This window comes from Ictalurus furcatus, chromosome 11, assembly GCF_023375685.1.
Source record: "Ictalurus furcatus strain D&B chromosome 11, Billie_1.0, whole genome shotgun sequence".
NCBI classification, from domain to species: Eukaryota; Metazoa; Chordata; class Actinopteri; order Siluriformes; family Ictaluridae; genus Ictalurus; species Ictalurus furcatus.
Window position 1 is genome coordinate 359,494 of NC_071265.1, and position 6,000 is coordinate 365,493.

Below are 6,000 nucleotides of genomic sequence, written 5' to 3' on the forward strand. Positions count from 1 at the left end.
CAGAATAAATCGACATTGCTATCACACAACTCTGAAAATTGCTCTACAAACCCATCACAGGACACACTGGACGACGCTGTAGCTACTGATACGAAAGTGAATGCGATGTGGCAGCATGTGGCAATCTTCTGAAATAAAGTGGATTTAAAAAAAGAATTATTGATATTGTTTAATGTAGTTTTATTTTCTCAAATCAGCCAATCATGTGACTGCAATACAACGCATAAAATCATGCCGATACAGGTCAAGAACTTCAGTTAATGTTCATATCAAACATCAGAACGGGGGGGGTACTATCCTGTACAGACTGAATAAAGCACAAAACTGTCGGTTTGTATTATAATGAGGTTTTAAGCTGATGAGAAGACACACCCATTTCTGTTATCTTTTTTTTCTTTTACTAAATCACTTATCCCATGTGAATCGATCATAATGAATACAGACATCCGGAAAACTAATCCCATCCAAATACTACGCTTACGTCGTTAAGTGTTCGTTAATGTGATCTTTTCATTCTCACTTATACTTTTGATTCTAAATCCAGACTGGCCACTCTTATTTCTTAAAACATCCTTTAGGACATAGTTTGGAAACGTTTACTCTGCGGTCATCACATCTGGAATCGGACATCCTCGTTGGCGCCTGGTACCCGATGCACTTCAAAGCATTTGACCCCAAATGACCGAAGTTCAAATGGAACTACAAGGTATAAACCTCTTTTTTTTTTTTTTTTTTGTAGAAAATGAATAGATTAAGATAAAAGTATTCATTGTCAGTTGTGTTCTGGAGAGGTTTCATTCATTATTGAGTTCAGGGTTGTGGTGGGTTCGGTAATACAAGGCGGGAGAATTCAACCAGATGTGATGACAGTCCATCTCAGGGCCTCATGCACACACACGCCAACATGAGGAGAACGTTCTGTAAAGCTGCTTTGGGACAATGTCCATTGTTAAGCGCGCCATACAAATAAAACTGAATTGAACTAAACCTCATGTCAGGATCAAACCAGAGTCTGGAGCTGTGTCATATGAGCTTATATGATGGAGAAAAGAAAGATTTCTAGCAGTCTTGCGGTTGGTGCACTGCTAATGTTATACCACTAGATGGCAGTACATCTGAGCTGATCTTCTCAAAACATCAATAGATGAGTATATTGGGGTGTGAGGAATGTGATATTATGTGAGGAAACATAAAATACATTTTTTAAATGATTGTTTCATTTATTCAAAGAAAATGTTCTGCAACACCTATATTACAAGTGTGACAAACTAATTACCCCAAACCTTCATAACTGGTTGTGCCATCTTTAGCAGCAACAACTGCAAACAAACGCTTTTGCTATGACTGTGGAGGAATTTTGGCCCAGTCTGCTTTGAAGAATTCCTTTAATCCAGACACACTGGGGGGCTTTTGAGCATGAACTGCACATTTAAGCTTCCAGCACAGCATCTAAATGGAGTGCAAGTCAGGACGTTACCTAGCCAACTCCAAAACCTTCATTTTGTCTCTGTTAAGCCATTCAGAGGTGGACTTGCTCTTGTGCTTCAGATCGTTGCCTTGCTTCACAACACAATTGTGCTTCAGATCACAGACTTGATCCTCACTTCTGGTAGAGAACAGAATTCATGGTTCTGTCAATAATGTCAAGTCACCCAGGTCCTGAAGCAGCAAACCATCCCCGGAGTACCACACCACCATGTCTGACCGTTGGTGTGATGTGTTCGCTGTGTGCCAGCTTGGGGCCTGTGGGTCATCAAGGTGTTTTTAACAAATGTGAGAAGATCCTTTATGTTCTTCTTGGTCAGCAGTGGTTTTCACCTTGCAATGCTTGCATGGATGCCATTTTCCCTAGGTAGTAATCAAGCCCAGGTGTGTCGAGTCTAATCGAACCCGATTACCAGTTAAATATGATTCACTGGTTGATTGAGCAACTAATTTACTTTTACTTTTACCCGAATTCTTTAGCAAGTATGACACTGCCCTCCCCCAATCCAAATTGAATTTACTATTAGACTGCTGCTGAATTCTGCTGAAAAACTGCTGCTGTTGATTAATTTTCTATAACAGCAGCTCTGACAGTAGCGCATCTGTAAATCTCAGGTTTATATTAAGGCGCTCGTTCTAATACGTTATCGTTTCTATGGTAACAGCTCATTCACAGGGACTCGTACAACAGACGCGTCACATAAACGCCTTAAAAGTCTGTGTAATGGTTGATATGGTGATGTTTTCTATAAGGAGAAATGTTTATATAACGTGTATGGAAGGAGTCTCCAGTGTCAGCACTGTGTAACAGTCAGAGGTGAAGCTGGAACTTTAAGTTCTCCCACATCTTCAGTACAGAGTTTACACTTCTTTACTGTTTCTCACTAACACCACACACTGAGACAGAAAGAGAGAGAGAGAGAGAGAGAGAGAGAGAAAGAGAGATGCTGATGAGGGATTTACTATAATGTTTATTGCTGCTATAACATAAGCGACAACAGGAACTGACTTGTTTCACTGGCACTGCATTACATTACATTAAATGCATAAAAAGTATGTGTCATTCTTTAATTAATAATTTTTTTGCCAAATTTTTGTGGTATAAGAGGAATAAAACACTTGGGGATGTGCTGCTAGAGGAAAATAATCACCACCCTGTCACTCAGTATTCAGGACTAATGCAGAGTGTATTACTTAGAAAATACATCAATTATTTTTAATGGTAATTTTTAAATGATCTGTAAAGGGGCGTGGCCCAGCTACACTACTTAATTATTTTCATGTGAACATTTCAACACAAATATTAGTGTACAAATAACACTACCATTTTTCCCTTCACATTTCATAAAGGCAGCATTTTGTTAAAAATGTGACCATTCTCTCTTTCTTTCTCTCGCTCTCTTTCTCTCTCTCTCTCTCTCGCTCTCTTTCTCTCTCTCTCTCGCTCTCTCTCTCTTTCTCTCTCACTCTCTCTCTCTCTCACTCTCTTTCTCTCTCTCTCTCTCTCTCTCTCTCTCAGGCCTTTCATTAGCATTGTAGACAATGCTGCTGGTGGTGTTGTGGCTAACTGGGTGGAGCTCCAGGAAAGAAAAAAAAACACAGGGAGCCACAAAACATAAAAGTTTCAGTGAAAACAGCTGCCAAGGAAACGAATGTCGGCCTCGTTTAAACAAAAACAGCCGTGTTGAGGAAGTTCCAGCGCTGTCTTTCATTTCAAGAGGTAGAAAAGTATTAATAAGTAAATAACTGAAAATCTCACTTCCCAATTCGTGTGTGTGTGTGTGTGTGTGCACGTGTGTGTGTGTGTTTGTGCGTGTGTGTGTGTTTGCGTGTGAGAAGGCAGTGTGGTGGCTCACATAACTTGGCTGTGGGGTATGACTCACTGTCACGCCATTTCATCCCCCTCTCTGTTCCCTCTGAGGGTTAGTGATGGTGGAGAATCGCTCCTCAGGCAGTGGGATGGACTGGTATGAACTTGGAATAAAACAAGGCCCCTGTTCATTTCTGACTGCTTTTCTGTTTCAGGCAATGGTTTGTAATAAAGACTAAAGTAAAAAAAAGAGTAAATACTCTCTGGTAATTGTATGTTCTACGACAGTTACGAGTCAGTAATCCAAAACTAATTCCCTTGTTGCACATTCCAGCATGAAACGCTTTATAAACACTCTCACTGGACACCGGGATTTACACCGAACCAGACCCAGACAACTGCAGTCTTCTTCAGGCATGCTGAGGAAGCAGAGAAAGGAGACAGAGAGAAAGAAAGAAAGAAAAGATTTAAGGCACCACAAAGGGGGAAAAAGAAGAAAAAGGCAAAAAGAATGAAAATAAAGATGGATGATTAGGGAAAGAAAGAAAATAAGGATAAATGAAGAGGTATGTGAAGAAACCAGGTTAAAAAAATATATGAAAGGGGTGGAGAATTAATTTAAAAAGCTTCAGGGGTTCCCCTTAAAAAGAAAGAAATAAACAAAGGAAAAGAGAACAATCCAGGGGAGACCAAGAAAGAAAAGGAAGAGAGGGAGAAACAGGAAAGGAAGAGACAAAGAAAATGAAGAGAGGGAAGAAAAAGAAGAGTTGAGAGAGAGACAAAAAAGGAGAAAAGGGAGAGTGGAGAGTGAGACAAAGAAGGAGAAAAAGGAGAGTGGAGAGAGACAAAGAAAAGGAAGAGAGGGAGAGATTGTAAATCAGTCCTTGTGAGAAGAGTCATTCATCATGAACATCTTTAAATGTTTAAAGATTTAAAACTCTGTGATGTTTTGGAATCATTGTGTGTTCTGTTTATTTTATACAGTCATTTTTTACTCATTATTTTTAAGAGTACCACATAATTATTGGCACCCTTCAAAACAATTAAAATGTGTAAAGGTCAGCAAATCTGTTCGATTGAAGTCTTCCTATAAACCACGGTGAGAGAGAGAGAGAGTTACAGCTCAGCTTTCACACACATGCTTTGTAGGCTCCTCACATTTCCCTTCACCTCCGGCGCTATTAGACATTTGATTGTTCTGTGGAGTCGCTCATGCGGAGGTTTGAATAGAAATAAAGTAATGCTTTTATCTACTGATGTATTGTTCTTTTCAACAGTAAAAATATTCACATGGTTCAAATATCCCGTTAATCAGTCCTGGAGAAACTTGTGTTGAGCTTCTGCAGCTGGTGTTCTCAACAAGGCAACAATCCTATACAAAACAATTAGGAAAATCCCACAATCCTCTCTGGCTTTGAAGTTAGATCAAGTAACATTTAAGGTAAGACGCTAGGATCAAACAGGGTCGCGTTTACACCTGTACATATCCCAGTTCATCTTCACCAGTCGAGTACTTACTATTCTTATTGAGTTTATATACAGTTTTATTTTAAATTGTATCCTAAGAGGTTTACATTTATTTATGCACATGCGGATTTGTCTACAACCCCAATTCCAAAAAAGTTGGGACAGTATGAAAAATGCAAAAAAAAAAAAAAAAGACAAAGAGTTGTTTGAAATTTCAGTTCACGCTGTACTATACTGAAATCACATTGTTAACATTATTTGTTTTACTTTGTGAATTTTAATTTATTTTTGAAAACATACACTCGTTTCAAATCTGGTGACTACAACACACGCCAAAACAGTTGGGACAGTCGACTGTTTACCGCTGTGTATCATCACCTTTTCTTTTAATAACACTTATGAAGCGTTTGGACGCTGAGTGAAGACTCCAGTTGGTTAAGTTTAGCGAGCGGAATTTTCCTCCAGTCATCCATTACACATTTCTTCAGCTGTGCAACTGTACGAGGACTTCGTCGCCTTATTTTGCGCTTCATAATACACCACACATTCTCAATGGGAAACAGGTCGGGACTGCAGCAGGCCACGCTCGCACCCTCACTCTCTGCTTACGCGACCATGCGCTTGTAATCTGGGCAGAATGTGGTTTGGTGTTGTCCTGCTCATGATGGCAGCATATATTTCTCCAAAATGTGTACATATCTTTCTGCATTAATGCTGCCCTCACAGATGTGCAGGTTACATATGCCATGTGCACGGACACGCCCCCATACCATGAGAGACACTGGCTTTTGGACCTGACACTGATAACAGCTCGGACGGTCCTTTTCCTCTTCGGCCCAGAAAACACGACGCTGTTTTGTCCAAAAACTATTTGAAACATCGACTCATCAGACCACAAAACATGATTCCACTGTGCTGCTGTCCATCTCAGATGAGACCAAGCCCAGAGAAGTGGGCGGAGCTTCTGGACAGTGTTGATGTATGGCTTCTGCTTTGCATAGTAAAGTCTTAACTTGCATCTGTGGATGCAGCGGCGAATGGTGTAGACTGACAAAGGTTTACCAAAGTATTCCCGAGCCCATGTCAGGATCTCCATTACAGACTCATGAGGGTTTTTAAGACAGTGACTTCTGAGGGATCGGAGATCACGCGCATTTGTTTTCCACATTTGTTTTTTTTTTCACGCGCATTTGTTTTTTTTTTTCCGAAAACCACGCGCAAGTGGTTTTCGGCCTTGT